Genomic DNA, 17,814 nt, shown 5'->3' on the forward strand with positions numbered 1-17,814 from the left:
ACGCGGTATTACAGGTTCTGAGAAATAAAGAGCTTGAAACAATTTACCCCAACATTGACATAGCCTTACGAATGTGCGTATCGACGGCAGTCAGTAATTGCAGTGGTGAGCGGAGTTTTTCATGCCTAAAGAGAGTGAAAAACTATCTTCGCTCAACCATGACAGATAAGAGATTAAATTCGTTAGCAATACTAAACATTGAATCTACCTTATTGATGTCTTTAAACTACGACGATGTTATTGACAATTTCGCGAAACAAAAATGTTGACGTAGAAATTTTTAATTTTTAAAATTGTTTTTGTTATTCTTTTACTACTTACGTATAATTTTTTAAATAAATAACTCAAAACTTATTTTGTTTCATTTATTAATAATAATAAATTATTTAAGCTTTTACATAATCTATATCTACATGCATTAGCGTAAGTACAAGGGTCCTGGTCTACTAAAGTCTAGGGTTTGATGATACAACGTCATCGTAATTGCAAAAACAACTAGTTAAAATTTATAGTATTAGGATGGCCATTTATGGCTGGTACAGGGGCGCCGATAAAGTGATTGCCTAGAGCGCTCTGGACCTTCAATCCGCCACTGCCCCGGGGGTATGCGGTCGGAGTCCATACGAACTCATGTTTGGCAGAAATATAAGGACATATTAACATACAATATTTGAAAGAGATACGAGTACTAGAGTACAATTAAAAGAAAGCATAATTTTAAATAAACAATTTAAAGAGGGGGACAGAGTACAAGTTCGATTATACGGTAAAAATAAAAAAAGGATTTTTGGAACAATTCAAAAACGACTAGGAATATTACATTATCAAATAGTCACAGATGAAAAAGAGATAATACGTCGACATGTCGACCAAATGCTTTCGGCACCTTTAATAGCACGTCAAATTGCGGCGGAGGGCTAACATATCCTTTAGAATATATAATCTAGTTCCTTAGCAACGTATTATTGGTTATGTCATTACAAATATACCTTTATATGGAATAATATGCGTTATAAAATTACGAATAATTGTTTTATTTACTAAAAACATATTACAGCAAAAGGAAAAAACATACCGCCAAAAGATAGCAAGAAAACTAAGAAAAATGTTGCAAATAAAGCTAAAAGGCGCGTACTACAAGATCTAAACTATTCCTCATAATCAGGAGTTAGTCTTAATCAGATATGTGATGACGATGGAGATGACGATTTAAATAACTGCTTAGTATGTGGTGAATTTGGTCGCAACAACGAAGTATGGTGAGTCTAATTTTAATTTTTCATTAAATGTTAACAGATAATTCAGTATAATAATTATTCTTAAGTTTTAAATAGTGATAAGTACTAAATAGTTTGAATGTAAAAACTTATTACTAAATTTAAAGTTTTGAAGCAAAAGCTGTGCTGGTTTTTAGTTTTTGGGTATTTTTTTTTATTTGTTTTAATATTATAAAGTCATGTCTAATATTAAGGCTTATTGACTATTTCTGGTGGTTTTGAATAGTTGTATTTTATATGAAAAAGTAAATGCCTGTCAATTGTATCTCAATTAATGTACTTCAACATTTGAGACTTAAAACATAAAAATAATGTTTTAATATTTCATCAAGCCTAGACTCATTAATAGAAAAAGTTTTAGGGAAATGTTGTATCAAATAAAGACCTATAACAATAAGTATCATCTGCAGTACAGTAATACAAGAATGATTTTATTAACTTTTAAGTAGTGACGTGGGTGTCTCACAGACGGCGCCTAGACAAATTTGAACCTTATTTCGTCAATTTAAGTAATTTACCTCCGCGACTCCCGCTAGCTTCTCGATTCGTGATCCCGATTGGTCAGTCGAGCTCGCGCTCGCGTCGAGTGAACAGTGTGGCGTGTGTCACCCTTCGGTGTCCGTGAGACGTAAGGTCAGTATTAGTGTTTGTATTATTTTAGACGTCACGTCCGTGTTTATGTTAAATGTTCTAAGTGTTTCACAAACGTCACGTCAGCATTCATTTTATTGTTTTAGATGGCTGAGCCAAGTACTTCTGGAATTAGTCGTAAAAGAAGAAGGGTGGTGTCTAACCTGTCTCCAGACTTCGACAATACGATACAAACATGGTTAGAGCAAGAACTTGAGGGTGATTTTAGTGATGTAGATGACGATCAAGTCGATCCAAATTTTCAATTGGAAAGTGAACATGAAACGGAATCTGAGCAATCTGAGGTAGAACAAAATGAAAACATATTGCCTACAACACAGCCACGGGCCACAGTTGAACAAACACCACCAAATTTAGCAACATGTTCTAATCAATCTTCTGGTAGATATTATTATGGCAAAAATGGTTTTAAGTGGTCGACTGAAGAACCTATCAACAGATATTGTCGTTCGTTGAGCCACAATATTGTTGAAATACCCAGAATGCAGTCAAGGACATTCACTGATTCTGAAAGCCTGTGGTCTGAATTATTCACAAATGCGATGATTGATCAAGTTGTTGACCATACTAATAAAAAGCTTTCTCAGGCACGTAATAAGTACAAAAATACCAATAAAGTTGAATTGCGGCCAACTGATCGTGAAGAAATGAAAGCTTTTATAGGTCTTTTATTTTACTCATCCGTCTTCAAGTCAAATCATGAGAATGCTAAATACATTTTTGCCACCGATGGATCTGGTCGTGAAATTTTCAGGTGCGTGTTATCCCAATATAGATTTCTAGTTCTCTTGAATTATATTCGTTTTGATGACATGAATGATCGACCTCAGCGACTCGAGACTGATCCGTTAGCTGCTATTTCTGAAATATTTGGATCATTTATTGCAAATTGTAAGACTGCATACACGCCTGGTGCATATTTGTGCGTTGATGAGATGTTGGTACCTTTCAGAGGTAGATGTAGATTTATTATCTATATGCCAAAGAAACCCGCCAAATATGGAATTAAAATTTTAATTGTTTGCGATGCTAAAACGTTCTATGTTTATGATGCATACATATATCATGGAAAAAACTCTGATGGCGAAGTTTTGTCCGATGAAGAAAAAAAATTGTCTATACCGACTCAGAGTGTCCTACGCCTTTGCAAAGATTTTGAAAGAAGTAACCGAAACGTAACTGCCGATAACTGGTTTAGCTCTCTGGAGTTGATGGAACAGCTAAAAAATAGAGGTCTTACTTACGTTGGTACATTGAAAAAAAACAAGAGGCATATTCCACCAGAAATGCAAGCTTCTAAATCTCGACAGCCTGGAACATCTTTGTTCGGATTCACAAAAGATTTTACCATCGTATCCTACGTACCTAAAAAGTCAAAAGCTGTTCTGTTGATTTCCTCTATGCACCATACATCTGAATTAGATCCGGAAACCAATAAACCCCTAATTATCATTGATTACAATAGCACGAAAGGTGGAGTCGACGAAGTCGACAAAAAATGTTCTAATTATTCTTGTAGTCGACGTACTCGTCGCTGGCCTCTTGCAATTTTTTTCAGGCTATTGGATGTGAGTGGCGTTAATGCATATGTTTTATACAATAAATGTGATAATGTACCTGAAATACCTAGGGGCAATTTTCTTCAAGATCTTGCTCGGTTATAAGTTCTGCCACACCTAAAACGTAGAGTCTACAACGATCGCCTGCCAAGAGAACTAAGACTGACGATAAAGCGTATTCTTGGTGCTGATTTACCTCCGGAACCTGAAAGACCTACACCATCTGATGTACAATTAGTAAAAAAAACATGCAAAATATGTCCATCGCGGCTTAAGAGGCGTACTAAGTACACATGTGTAACATGTCGCAAGCCTATCTGTCTCGGATGTTCTAAACCTATTTGTATTGATTGCGCTGATACAATATAAATTTCAGGCCTAAATATAAGTACCTCTTACATCCCAATAATATTTCTTCTAGAGTATAGTCATTTTATAGCATTTCTAAGTATAAAAGTTCCTATATAATGTTAATTTTTTTGAATAAAAGATAACTCACAATGATAAGACTGTAATTTGATAAGAACTTTAAAAGTGTTGAATAAAGGCTATTTTTGAATAAATATATTTTCTTTTTTTACTCATTTTATTGGAAAACAGTGTCTTTACATGAATTTATAATTTATAAAATACAACTATGTTAAAATATACAAAATAATATCTATTATTGTTGTACGTCTGTGAGACGTCACATCAGCAATAATGACTTAACCAATCCACGTCAGTACTCAAAGGTTAATAAGAACAGACATACCACAAAGACAACAAAGAACTGTTAGTTATTTTTTTTTATACATTGTATAACTATTATTAGATCAATTTAATTAATAATATGTCGATTGACTAATTTTAGAATGTGTTGTAATACAATATTTTAATTTTTCACGATTAATACTGGCCGAAGGTGTGATACTGGCCAGTAAGACTGAGAATGTCAAGAAATCAAATGGCAGTGTTTGGTTATAATGCTAATTATTTTTAAAATAATGACAATTATAGGCCAATTTGGATATAAATATGTATTGTAAAACACGGATTAGTGGCTAAAATAAATGAGGAATTAGTGTTAATAAATGAATCTGGAAGCATATCGTTGTTTAAACTTGTGACCATAAGAGAACTTTGTCGTTGACCATCTTCAAGCACAGCAGAACTATTTTCTCAACAGAATCGTTATCGTCCGCCGAAGAAATTCAAATTGTAAAATACATACTTATCTCGTTAGCCATTCTCGTAACCTAATTCTTTGATATAAGCACTCCGTAGAAAGTCCAGAATATACATAATTTCTACATCTCTTTTAATTGTATATTAATAGTAATCAATAACAGGTTTCAATTAAATTCTTGGTTTAATGGCTTTTAGTTGTGCAATAACAGTAAATGAGTAAACAACTAAACAGAATCGTATTTACTATTTAAAGATTAAAAATCAAATGTCATTCAAGTACAGATAACAAACGTAAAAGTTTTTTTTTTAAATGCTAATAATCAATCGAAGTGTTGCCATTTTATGATTTTTTAGTAACTATAGTTTTCCGATCGCGTGAGCTATAAGTTAATAATTTTAAACCAATATCTGGGAAAATCTCTCGCCTGAGATTTTTAACCCCACATTTTGAAAGTGATTGATTTTATTAAACTTTATTTTATGCCCTAGATTATATTATATTTTACCCGTACCAATATAAATCTTTACATAGTATAAAACAAAGTCACTTTTTCTGTCCCTATGTCCCTTTGTACGCTTTAATCTTTAAAACTAAGCAACGGATTCTGATGCGGTTTTTTTTAATTGATAGAGTGATTCGAGAGAAAGGTTTTTATACATATATAATACACAGACAATATAGTTAAAGTTAAGCAACACTGATAATTCAAAAGTTTCTCATGTAATGTCGTAATTTATTTAATTTTTTTGCGCTTATATTGTAAACATTGGCTGAACCCTACTCGATAGATCAAAATAATGTACTACAGAATTGTACATCTCAAAAATGTCTACAAAAAAGTCCGCGATGGTATATGTCTATCTCTTAAAGATAACCCACAATAAACATTTTGTTATCTTTTATTTTTACGAGTAAAATGGCTTATTTTCGAAGCGATTTTAAGCAATATAGCATTAATCCTTATCCAATTAGGTAAAATTTTTCCTTAAATAAATTGTGCATTCAATATAGATCAATACGACCCTTTACAGCATTTAATTTAAATGAATATTTTCGAAGATATTACAGTTTTAAAACGCATGGACATAGCGGTTTGTATGTCCTAATGAGTGAAAACTGTGTATATTGTACCTATTTGTTATCACTGCATAGGATGAGTGAGTGAGTGATTTAAAGAGAATGACTTTGTATATATAATACGTGGACAATATAGTAGATAAACACTGATATTTTTAGAGGCTTCTAATGTGATGTCGTAAAAAGACACATTTTTGCGCATATATTGCAAACGCTGGCTAAATACTATAAGATAGCGGTTATTATCGAAGCGCTCTTAACGAGGGAAATAACATTAGTTACTAAATAAATAAAAATTTTAACAAAAAGAAAAAGAGACTTCAAACAAAAATATGCACTAAAATATAATAAAAATAATTGCGTATTCAAAATTTTTTCTGCGGTTTTTTTAATAGATAGTGTGATTCAAGGGGAAGGTTTGTGTATATGTTACAGTCATAGTGATTAAATAGCTATTGCGACTGGTCATTATATATAATGGCCAAATTCACTAGACAAAGTAATAAATTAATCACTTTGTCTGGACATTATTTATAATAACGTGTCAAAGTAAGTCAAAGTAATAAATACGGTCTAGCCGACTTGTTACCCCTCCCTCTCTTTATCTTCAACTTTACGGAAGGAATCAGTTCACTGTCTACAAAGAAACGTTTTTTACAATAGATACCGTTCCTCAACATGAAGTTGCCGTCAGGGAATGTGCATAAAAGAGTCACATCTTGGCGGCCAAAGATTTCAGCATTGCAACTGTACTAGAGAATGCGTTTCAAATCGGTGTAAATGTAAAAAGTCAAACCTCATGTGTAACTTAAAATGTCACAAGAGCCTTACTTGTAAGAATAAATAATAATTATGACCTGGTTAATTAATGTCAGTTCGTTTTAAAAACTTTATTATTTTTGACTTTATTGGGTGTTGATTCATGTGTTTTTATGTTTTTGTTTTATAGCCATTTTTGTTTTAATTTACTTTATAAATTAAAGTTAAATAATTTTATAACAATGTTAATTGACGTGAAATTACTATCTTATGTTATTTTAATTCTTTAAATAATCTTTATGATTAGTTAAGGCAAATTTAAATATAATTTTTTAATTTTAAACGCATACCTACATGTTTTATTACATTATCCAAGTCATCGAAGATATTATATATAATAGCTAGTTAATGTGATTAATTTTGTGTCCATTATCACTTTAACCTAACTGAGTAGATATTATGCATAATGGCTAGCCGTTATACATAATAGCCAGATTTATTACTTTGGCTGTAACATATATAATACATAAACAATATAGTAAAGAAACACTGATTTAGAAGTTTGCAATGTGATGTCGTTAATAAACAAATTCTGTAGTATATTTAGTATCAGTATTGCACCCGTGCGAAGCCGGGGCGGGTCGCTAGTTATCTTATATTTCAAGAATAGTTCTCCGTGGTACAAGAATTTTACAAACATTCTGAAGATATACTTGTAATTCTTATTCATATATTGTTCCGTAAATGTAGGTCATTTGTGGTCATTTGACGCCAATGGTTAGGCAATTTGCCTATCTCCTAGCTTGTGTACGCATATTTCAACTAATAAACAGTATAAAAACACACCTGCAAAGAAAATAACTCGATACTCTAATTCCAAACATAACAAAGTAAATGCGTTAATTTAAAGCCATTAAAAATATACGAAAGTTAGAAAATTCGACAACTTCGTATAAAATATGGATGTCTCATTATTTAGAAATTATTATTTGTTAATAAATATTCTTAACTAATTAAGTTATATTTTCGTTAATAATATTTTAGCATAAGCATTAATAAAAATAAAAATAAATGCAAAATTTAGACAAGACTGGTCACACAGACACAGCTATTTAGTATTTACTACCAAATAGGTGCCTGTCAACTGTCAAGTGTCCAGTTCAAGTTACTCGAGTCTCGACATCATGGCTATTTTAAATGATAATTTACAATGTTCTATTACAATTTTAAACTGTGAAAGTTTAGATTTATGAGTGTATCTTATAGCAATGGTAAAAATAACATAGTTTTCTAGTAATAATAAATAATAATTATCCTTTGTTTTACACATTCAAATGCTTGCGTAGTCGTCGTAATTGGTATTTCTTGTTTAAACAGGTAAGTGGAAAAGATATAATGATACATTTGAAAATAAATTGCTAGTTGACGTAGTCGTCCTCTTGCTGCATACCTTCATAGATATTCAAACTATTTACTACGTTTCTTAACGGTCGCCACTCGCCATCTATGCCGAATGACATTCCGAATAGGTGGTCGCTGTGAGTTCTATATAATTCCGTAAAATTACGAAAGAAAAGTGCTTGTAAATGTCATTTAGAATAAAATATATACTGATTGGATTGATTGTGCTTAAAAATAATTATATTACAAATTCATATTGAATAAAAGATCCATGTTAGGTTATTTTAATGTTATTTTTAAACATTTGAAACAACTATGACTAGTAGAATACCACAAATATCTCTTTTACTTGCAGCATTGGGATTGTCTATACTTTGAAACTTGTAAATAATCGGGGAAGGATGGGATGCATCGAAACTTCTTGTTAATGTAATGAACATAAGATCATAATATCATATCAATTATAGTAACATTGCAATTTGATACAATGATATAACTTGTTAAGATAAATATTATTCATAATTACATCCTACAACTGATATTGATAAGTCAGTCAAATACAAGACAATGTAGATGATAAAAAGTGTGGAATTAATACTTGTAGGCTTCCAATCAGGATAAATTACATACAAATATTATTGTAATTAACTAATATGACTGTATTATTAAATGTTGAACAAGCAGCACTACTAAGTTTCTTGCTAGTTCTTCTCGGTAGAAACTACTTTCTGAATCAGTGGTAGCTATACTTAATATAGTTGTTAAATGACGACTCAAAAGTGCTTGTAAAACAATTAAAGGAACAAACACTGATAGTATTTTTACCACATTAGTTTGACATATACATTTTGTTTTATGTTATTTTTTCTCTCTCTTTCTGTGTTATTAATAGTAATTAATATATTAAAGCATTAAATTTAAAGTTAATAATGAGTCTAATAAATGTAAACACTGATTGGGAGGTCACTGGCCTTTAAGATAATGGGTTTCTTGGTTTAGTGGTACAGGGCCTCTGACATATTAACATTAAATATATTTGATTTGATTTGCAACAGTACACATAGGAATAGTAATTTCGATAAAAGTATTTTATTTTTAATTTTAAAAACCACAATGAATTTTTTTTTCTGAATAAACTTTTATTGTTTCAGAACACTGGTAGTAGACTGTGACATTGATGTTAATACAATGGAGTCTACCAAGCCTGGTGTGGACAAAGTTAAATACTTATTCAACAAAGACGTTGCAGAGGATTTTACAATTTTTCTGAAGATATATACTTTTATACCAGTACTGCATTACAACTCAGCTAGTAGCTAGCTAAGTAACACAATGGTTTTAGTTCTTAGAAGTAGTGAAACAAACGCAATTACATAAATTCTACATGCAAATTACGTTGGTAGGAATACGATGGTTGAAAAAAAACCAATTACTTGAAATTATTTATTTAAAATTACAATTTATAATTAAAACGATTTTCTACTATTTTCTAATTAAGACTAACTTCTCGATTGTAGTTAAATCTAATAATAATTTACATTGCTAATGGATTAATAATGCATCCTCGGCTGATGCAATATTTCACAATATACGTCCTAAATTCTTTTACTTAAACAAATAATAAATTGCAATCTAAGCTATATACCTATACTATTGTTTTACGTAACTTGCAGCTGTGATATTTTATTTAATTGTTTGTGTTTATAGTAACAATAATCATCAAATGTTTTAGTGATGAAAATATCATCACAATGAATTCAGTTTGATGTCAAAAAGTATCTGCCATAATTAGGAGGAGAAATACATCTAATGAATTAAGCAATTGGGTTATGTTAGTTTTGCCATATCACACATATATATCTGCTGTAATGTCAATCAGTGCAAACGCTGTAGTATTTCAGGGGAAGAATTTGAAAATTGAACATCCTAAACAACATATAGTTCTTCTCGACTAAACGAATGAAATAATATTAATGAAACTACAACTGAACTTAATTTTAAAGTAAAAGCAAATCTCTATACTAGAAATCATATACTTCTGAAATTCGGTGAATTTAATATTCTTGATGTCACCAGTTTTGATAACATCACCACTGCCATTTTTGCTGTATTTGAAGTTCATTTTCTGCTCAAATGAAATCATCAAATCGAAGAAATCGTTATCATTAATTTCATTTACCATAAATGGTTTGCCAGTCTTTTTGGTAGCATGAATTAAGGAAATGTATTGGTCAGGAACAAAAATAAATCCAGCATTTTTGGCGCTTGTCACAGATTATCACAGATTTTCTATTATTGAATGAGCTACGTAACCCTCATTTTGCGTGTGGCCACGATTCAAAAAGTTTTTCGATAAAATTTAAGTCACATAATTGTCTTTGAAAAATACTTTGTACAGCTTTAGTATGTGTATGATTCAATGGTAAATATTTCCATTGAGAATTGAACCATACTGCGTTATTTAATAAACTGTTTATTGGCATGTTGGAAACACCCAAAAGAATTCCAGTAATTTGTCTCCTTTACTTCTTTTGTGATTCCTTTTATTTTCGATGCTTCCTTCATTACCATATTCTGCAATTTGTTCAGTTGCATTTGTACCGGATCGGCATTGGAACTCGTCAAGAATAACATTTTCGTCTCTTCGGGTTTCCAGCAATTTTTCTTGTGTAAACCTGAGATTTTTGCGAATGGATAAATCTCTAGTTTTACTACATTAAATCGACATTCTCCCGGCGATTTCAAAATTTATTGTTTTACCGTTCGCCTGTCTCGAAATACACTGCGAGATTGAGCCAGTGTTCACTACTACATTCTGAAGACCTGAGTTAATATTTAAGTGACTCACTGCATAGTGGCACATTGCAAGAACAAAACGATTTTAATACTGAACACAGCAATGGTCAAAATAAATGATGACATCGTAGCCTGGTTTTTCAAATGCAGGTTGCTCCAGGTTTACTTATACACACGACCCTATTTCGATGGCTCCTCTATTGCCCAACCCTTCATGGTGGTTGCGGAACGATATGGGTTGAGTTTTTGGCGAAATTATCACGAATTACGAGTGCAGTATGGGATGGTGCATTATCGTGGCTTTAAAACCAAGAATTGTCTTTCCACAATTTCGGCCTTTTTACGCCGATAGCGTTGCATAACATTCAAATAATATTCTCTGTTGACTGTTTGACCCGGCGGAAATAATTCACAGTGTACAACACAACGTAAATCGAAGAAAACAATCGATACGACCTCGATTTACAGCGACTTTGCGATTATTTGGTTTCGGCTCTCCTTTGGCACGATATTCGTTCGATTGATCGGTTGTTTCGGGGTCGTAAGCATAGATCCAAGTCTCGTCTCCAGTTATCATACGTTTAATCGTATCCTGATAGTCTTTCCACACACTTTTATGCAACGCCTTTTTTTTCAAAAAATTCAATATTTTTGGTACTAGTCGAGAGTAGACGCGCTTGAAGCCCAAAACATCCTTTAAAGTGGTATTGACAGAGCTTTTCGATGCCAACCTCACCAACAAGGTCACTAATCGGTAATCGACGGTTTTTCAACACCAAATATTTTATTTGTTGGACGTGAGCTTCGTCGGTTTTGGTTGATGGTCGCCCAGGACGCTCGTCGTATTCAACGGCTTTCATGGCTCGGAACTCACTGTACCACTTGTAAACATTTGTTTTAGACATAGACTCATCACCAAAGGCTTTTTGCACCATCCTCAACGTATCCGCAACAGAAAATTGATTCCGCAAATAATTAAATGCAATTATATATAATAATTATTGCAAATTCTTTGCTAAACAAATTTTGACATCGCAAATAGCGAAAATCTCAATTTTAGCAGCTCACAAAATGTGTGCACAAAATGCTGTTTATATGTTTTAATTATTGGAGGCAATCTACTTGTTTATACTTTTTCTGGTTATCGTATCATCTTACTGTTTCTAGTGGTGTGATGTAGGAGTGATGAATTTCAGGGGCAATTTAATGCATGTCGATGCATTCTGTTATAAGTTGTGACAATTATAAACTTAAAACATACGACCGCGATCGCTACAGTCAAATTTTGGTGATTGGTCCTAACTTTGTATTAGTGGTTAGTGAAAAATAATAGAGAAAGCTCGGTTTAATTTGAAAAATTTTAAGAGACTTAAAATAATATTTGAATTGACTATACTCTAAAGTCTAAAGTAAGTGTAAATGGTCGGTAGCAGGCAAGTCTTTTCACAAGAGTTTGATTTACCTATTAAAAAACATTTGATAATCCAATAGTTTGATTAATTGCCAGATGATCGTGTTAACGAAATCCATTATAAGGCTCTTATATGTGGAATTTGGGTCCCTTATAGCGGGCGTGTATATAATAGTAAGGCTTAAATGATTTACACTTTACTGTAATTAAATAATCAATAATTTTAACCAGATCGGACGCCATAATTCTTATTATCGTGTCCCGACTCGACTATTCCTACGTCCCGTTCACCGTATCGCCGGCAGTTATCGTGTTGACTTCCTGGTTCTTCCAGAAATCCGTCCGCTATACCCGTAAAATACGTAGGCTGTGATCGACACTGAGTTTTAATGTGACCATAACGAAGGCAATAAAGTCATTGGATTGTAGGAAGTTTGTGAGTTTCAACAGGAAGGAAAGTGAGGTGAATTACACTTTTTGTTCCTTGAGATGATTACACCAGGTTTTTTTAAATGAGGTTTACTGTTTTTGCTTTATGAATCAGTAAACCACGGAGTCGGCGGCACGCGGCGAATTCTCGTATTTCTTGTGGAATTCCCCGTCTATACCCCGATTTTTATTTAAGCCATGTACTCCACAATCACTTCCAAATATTAGGTGTTGAACCAAAAAGCGGTTACTATCTAAACAATATCGAGATAATTTAGATAAAGACATTTTGCCGTCGGACGTCCTCACTATTCGCGGCGGCGAACGCCTCTGCCCGTGGCCTGCAAACGGCGCCGCGCGAATTGTCGATTCGCAATTCGCACCGCCGTTCGCGCCGCCGATCCCCGTGGCTAGGCCGTAAGTCTCCCTCGCGTCTCTTGCCGAATTAGATTAGTGATCCAAGATAATAAAACGAAATAATTGAAAAGATTAAAATAATGAATTCAATCACGACTACAATTCCTTAAAATATGACTTCCAACCATATTCCACACATGTAACTTGGGTGGTGAGGGGTTTTCATTGCAAGTCGACATAATACTAAAAAGAATTTTTTTAGCAATTCTAAGTCGTTTGGATTTTCCGAGTTAGGAATATTTTTATAGAAAGCACAATCATTTCGAAAAATAAGAGAACAATTATTAATGATTGATTGATGAGCTTGTTTATCATATCCTTTCCCAAGAGGAGTACCGATATCTGTCTTGCGATAAGACCTGTTAGGTGTACGGTTGGGTTAACTTTGAGTAATTGAAGAATATTTAACAGATGGATTGAAAAGTTCGTTGATGACCATAAAATTAACAATTGAATTCTTGGATGCAACACTGAGTGTAGTACTGTAACCTCCTGGCCTTCGCATGACCTCCATCAGAGCCTACAAGAGACATTCGCCTTTTATCACTAAACATTACTGTCGCCCATTGGTCCAGATTCCAATCGATCCAATGTTGTGAGTTTTGGTTTTGTCGCTGGCTTGTGAGGGGTTAAGTTTTGCACGCACAGACACTCCATGACTTTCTCGGAGTCTACCTTGAACGTCAACAGCCGAAAGATATCGGTTTCTTAAATCGTTCGGGTCCATGACACGCCCCCTTTGAGATCCTGGTCTCCGGCGATACTCCCCGTGTCTAAGTAGCTTTTGTACACTCTTCGCACCGCTGAACGACTAGATTTTAGTCTTCTAGCCACATTTCGCTGACTTAACCCCATTACAGCTACCCTTTCCTCCAAAGCTGCATGGGTCAGCCTGCTGCTCGAACCACCACCGGTGCCACTTGCATGCCGTCTAATGACCATGTATTTTTTTTAGTTTTTGTTTTCCAGTTATCCCAAATCTGAATTCAAACAAAGAGTACAGAAAAATATAATTAATGATATATGTATTACAGACTGAATTACAGTCTAAACTACGATTTTTGAATGTGAGGATAAACGCTAAGGTATGGTCGTCATATAACGTCCCCTTTTGGTAAAATTAAAAAAATCCTAACAAATGTTTTGAGTACTGTAAACTTTATTCAAGTGGGCTTTTACAAGCACTTTTGTGTCAATCGTCATTTAACAATTAACTGAAGCTACCACCGGTTCGGAAAGTAGATTCTACCGAGAAGAACCGGCAAGAAACTCAGTAGTTAATCTTTTTCAACATTTAAAAATACAGTCATATTAGTTAATACAATTATTTAAATTAATATATTCTACCTGGAAGTAAACAGGTATTATGGTATATGCATTGATTGTATTGTTGTAGAGATAAAAGTACTTACCAAGTTTTGCTTTTTCGCTGTTTTCTTTGTCTTGGAAATTTGGAAACAAACTTTCACACATGCTCCTCCACGCATCTTGCTTAATAAATTTATTTTTATAATGTTCATCACTTGTGTCCCAAAGGACTGGACGCTCCTCAATTAAAGGAATTAAAAATCTATATCATATTCCGTCATTTTTTTTATAAACAAAGAAGACGGCGCAGGCGCCGCGTGTCTTTCTCTAAAGCTGTCTCAGAGCGGATTAAAATGGCGTCACCAAGGTTGTCGTAATATCGCAGGAATGTGCGATGCGAAGCTGATCGGAAATTCTTGCGGTGCGTTCGTGCGAATTCGCAGATATTTTCGATGCGAGGCTTCATTATCCATAGTGTTGAGTCGCTCTGACAGAAATTCTCTAACCATTTTATTGAATGAGGAGAGAACCCTGAAGATGCTTCGATATACGATACTTTATCCTCAGACAACAACTTTGATGGATTACTGACGTGAAAACTCAGGACAGTCCTTATCTGTGGGAAAGTGAATACCTGAGCAATCTGTGTGGCGTTACCTTTACTTACATTACAGGGCGAACTTGTTGTGGTATTTTGGGCAGTTAAAATACATAGACAGTGTTCAACACTGAGTTTTAATATGACCATAAAGGCAGCAGCTTAGGCATTGGATTGTGGAAAGTTTATATGTTTCAACAGGAAGCGAAGTATGTTAGGAATATACTTAAGTGGGAAGCATTTTCCCTTTAAATGTGATTACTGTAGATTGGGAATTCCCCTAATCAAACCCATTCTAGTAACATTGAAAGTCGGTACAGTAGCTTTATATTTGCACATTTCAATAATAGGGTGTGTTAGAAAGGAGTTCGCTGCGTTACTACTAAGGTAAGGTCACCAATTAAGGCCTACCTTAATTTTAGCTCGTCGTATCTTTTAAGTTTACAACAATAAAACAACAATACTTTGAAGTTGTAATATTTATTTATTAAACTTTATAATAAAGTTAACAAAACTGAACAATAAACAAAAATCGCTCTTCTAGGCAAAAATAAATCTTAACTGTTATTTTGGCCTTATTGGGAACCCTATATCCTAATAAGGCCTTAAGAAAACAAGAAACATTTTTAACTTCTTAATTGCAGCATAATGACCTTAGTATTAATTATAAATATAATGAGGTCTTAATTATTATTTTTGGACGTTTTAATCAGTCTTACAAATACATTATCGTGCATTTAGGAATACTAATTAGTCAGCTTTTTTATTTTTTTCTTTATACACTCACCAGAACTATAAAATTCTTTGTCATCTGGTGTTAAACCAACACATAATTCATGATACCAGACATTACAAGTAAGACATTGCCGCATGTCATCAACCCGATCTTCCTTGCAAGCTGGACAGTACCATGAAGACATATTGTCATGTTTCGTTTTAATTAACTAAGGTTTTCTATTAGATTTCGCAGTTTTAGACTTCGATGAAACGGTAGGATTTGCTAACGATGAAACAATTTCTGAAGACAAATTTTCTGGCTGCTGAGGAGCTGTTGAAATTGCTGCGGTCAAATTAATCAAAGGAGTTCCAGAGATTGCTGTCGGTGTTGGTCTTGATGTGTGGGGCTGCGATGTTGAACTCTTAACATCACCAAATAAGTCTTTTGTGACCTCTTGAGCCTTATAATTCAAAGATTTCTTTCGTGAGGCTGACTGACTTATTTTAAATTTCGGAGTTGGCAAAAATTCGTGAATCTCACTTTTAGTTTCAATGTGATTTTCTTCTTTTTGTGGAGTTTCAGAACAATACTTACTTGAAAGCAAAGATAACGGTAAATTCTCAGTATCTGTACATGAGGAACCTTCGAATTCTTCAGCAACACAAACTTCTCTGGAGTCGGCAGCTTCAACATTCTCGCCAGTTGTGGGATTTGGAAATTCTGATAAAACAGAGGGAGCAAATGCCTCCTCAGGGATAGCATCAGGGTTGAAAGGATATAATTCTGTTGCACGAAATCCATTCACAATATTGTTGATGGTCATACATTTAGGCCACACTTGTGACAAAATAAAATTAAAGCTCGTCTTATTTAAAGTTCTTTCAGGTTGCTGATTGACGTATTTAATAAGCTCTTGATCCCAATGATGCTCGAAAGAACGATAAACGGATTTGTCCATGGGCTGTAGTTCGTGGGTCGTGTTTGATGGAAGACAATATAAAGTGATGCCTAATTTATCAGCTTCTTCCACGATAGTGAAGTCCAGATGACATTTAGCGCCATCAAATATGAGAAGACAGGGTCCTGCTGTTCTGAACTTATTCAAATGTTTAAGAAACTCAATAAAAGTTTTAGTCGTCATGCTTCCTTTTGGTGTCATCTTGACAAGAGCGCCTGAAGGTAAATTATCTTTATATTCTGGTTTTTCTCGTTTACCTTTAAATAACATCATTGGGGGAATAGCTGAACCAATAGCATTTGCGCAGCCTACCACAGTCACACTTTCAGCATGCTCGTTTGCAATTTGATGGACCCGCTTTTTACCTTTGACAGTAAGAATTTGTTGTTGATGATGCAAAGATATGCGGCAGTTCTTTTCATCAATGTTATATATGGTCTCTGGTCTATGCTCAATTCCAAGCTTATCTAAAATTTGTTTATATTTTCAAAAGTGGTCGCTTACAATGTGCTTGTTCAACTTTTGTGCACGAGCTGGGTTCATCATTTGTGCCTTACGACGCGCAAGTTCAGGATGTCGTTTGAGAAACAATCTTAGCCATTTCTTTCCTGCAGTATTTTTAGAATTATTGAAGGTGTTTGGGATGTTTTTGATTTTACAGAACGTAAAAGCTTGAATTCTTAACATTTTTGCAGTCATGGGCATTCCAACATCAGCTAAACGAATTATTCTTTTCACAAGACTCTCTTCCTGTTCTGCGGTAAATATGGCTGAACGACCTAGCTTTCGTTTGATGGATCCACTTTTCAGATGGTTTCTTAGGGTTCGTCTTGGAATATTGTACCTAGACGCTGCAGCATATGACGATAATATCCCCCTCTGTACCATCCTGACAGCATTTTCCATCTGTTGAGACGTCCATTGAGCCCTTTTTTTCTTCGTTGTTGAATTTGATGCACCCTCTTCCATCTTTCAACTAAAAGCAAAACATTTTACATCCATATACTTAAAAAAATATAACACATATAACTGATAGTCCAAATAAGGCCTACACGTGTTTTTCGTAGGCTTTATTAAGGCATACCACGTGTACACATAAAACAATTATTATTTAGAGACCATTAACAATATAACCTTTTAAGTCGTATATAACTTTAAATAATTAAACACAAGAACATAAAAACAAAAGAGAACATACCTCGAGATATCTGAAACGTAAACAGACAATGTTTTCTATAATATATTTATAAAAACAAGCAAGCGCTCCGCACTATGACAGTTTTC

The 17,814-nt window shown here is 33.8% G+C and overlaps 1 pseudogene; it reads right to left on the bottom strand.

The window, feature by feature from the left end:
• Positions 1-15,798: 15,798 nt before the first annotated feature.
• On the bottom strand, positions 15,799-17,499 carry LOC124541394 (annotated as a pseudogene).
• Positions 17,500-17,814: the final 315 nt, after the last annotated feature.

The sequence above is a fragment of the Vanessa cardui genome, chromosome 28 (assembly GCF_905220365.1).
Source record: "Vanessa cardui chromosome 28, ilVanCard2.1, whole genome shotgun sequence".
Lineage (NCBI taxonomy): Eukaryota > Metazoa > Arthropoda > Insecta > Lepidoptera > Nymphalidae > Vanessa > Vanessa cardui.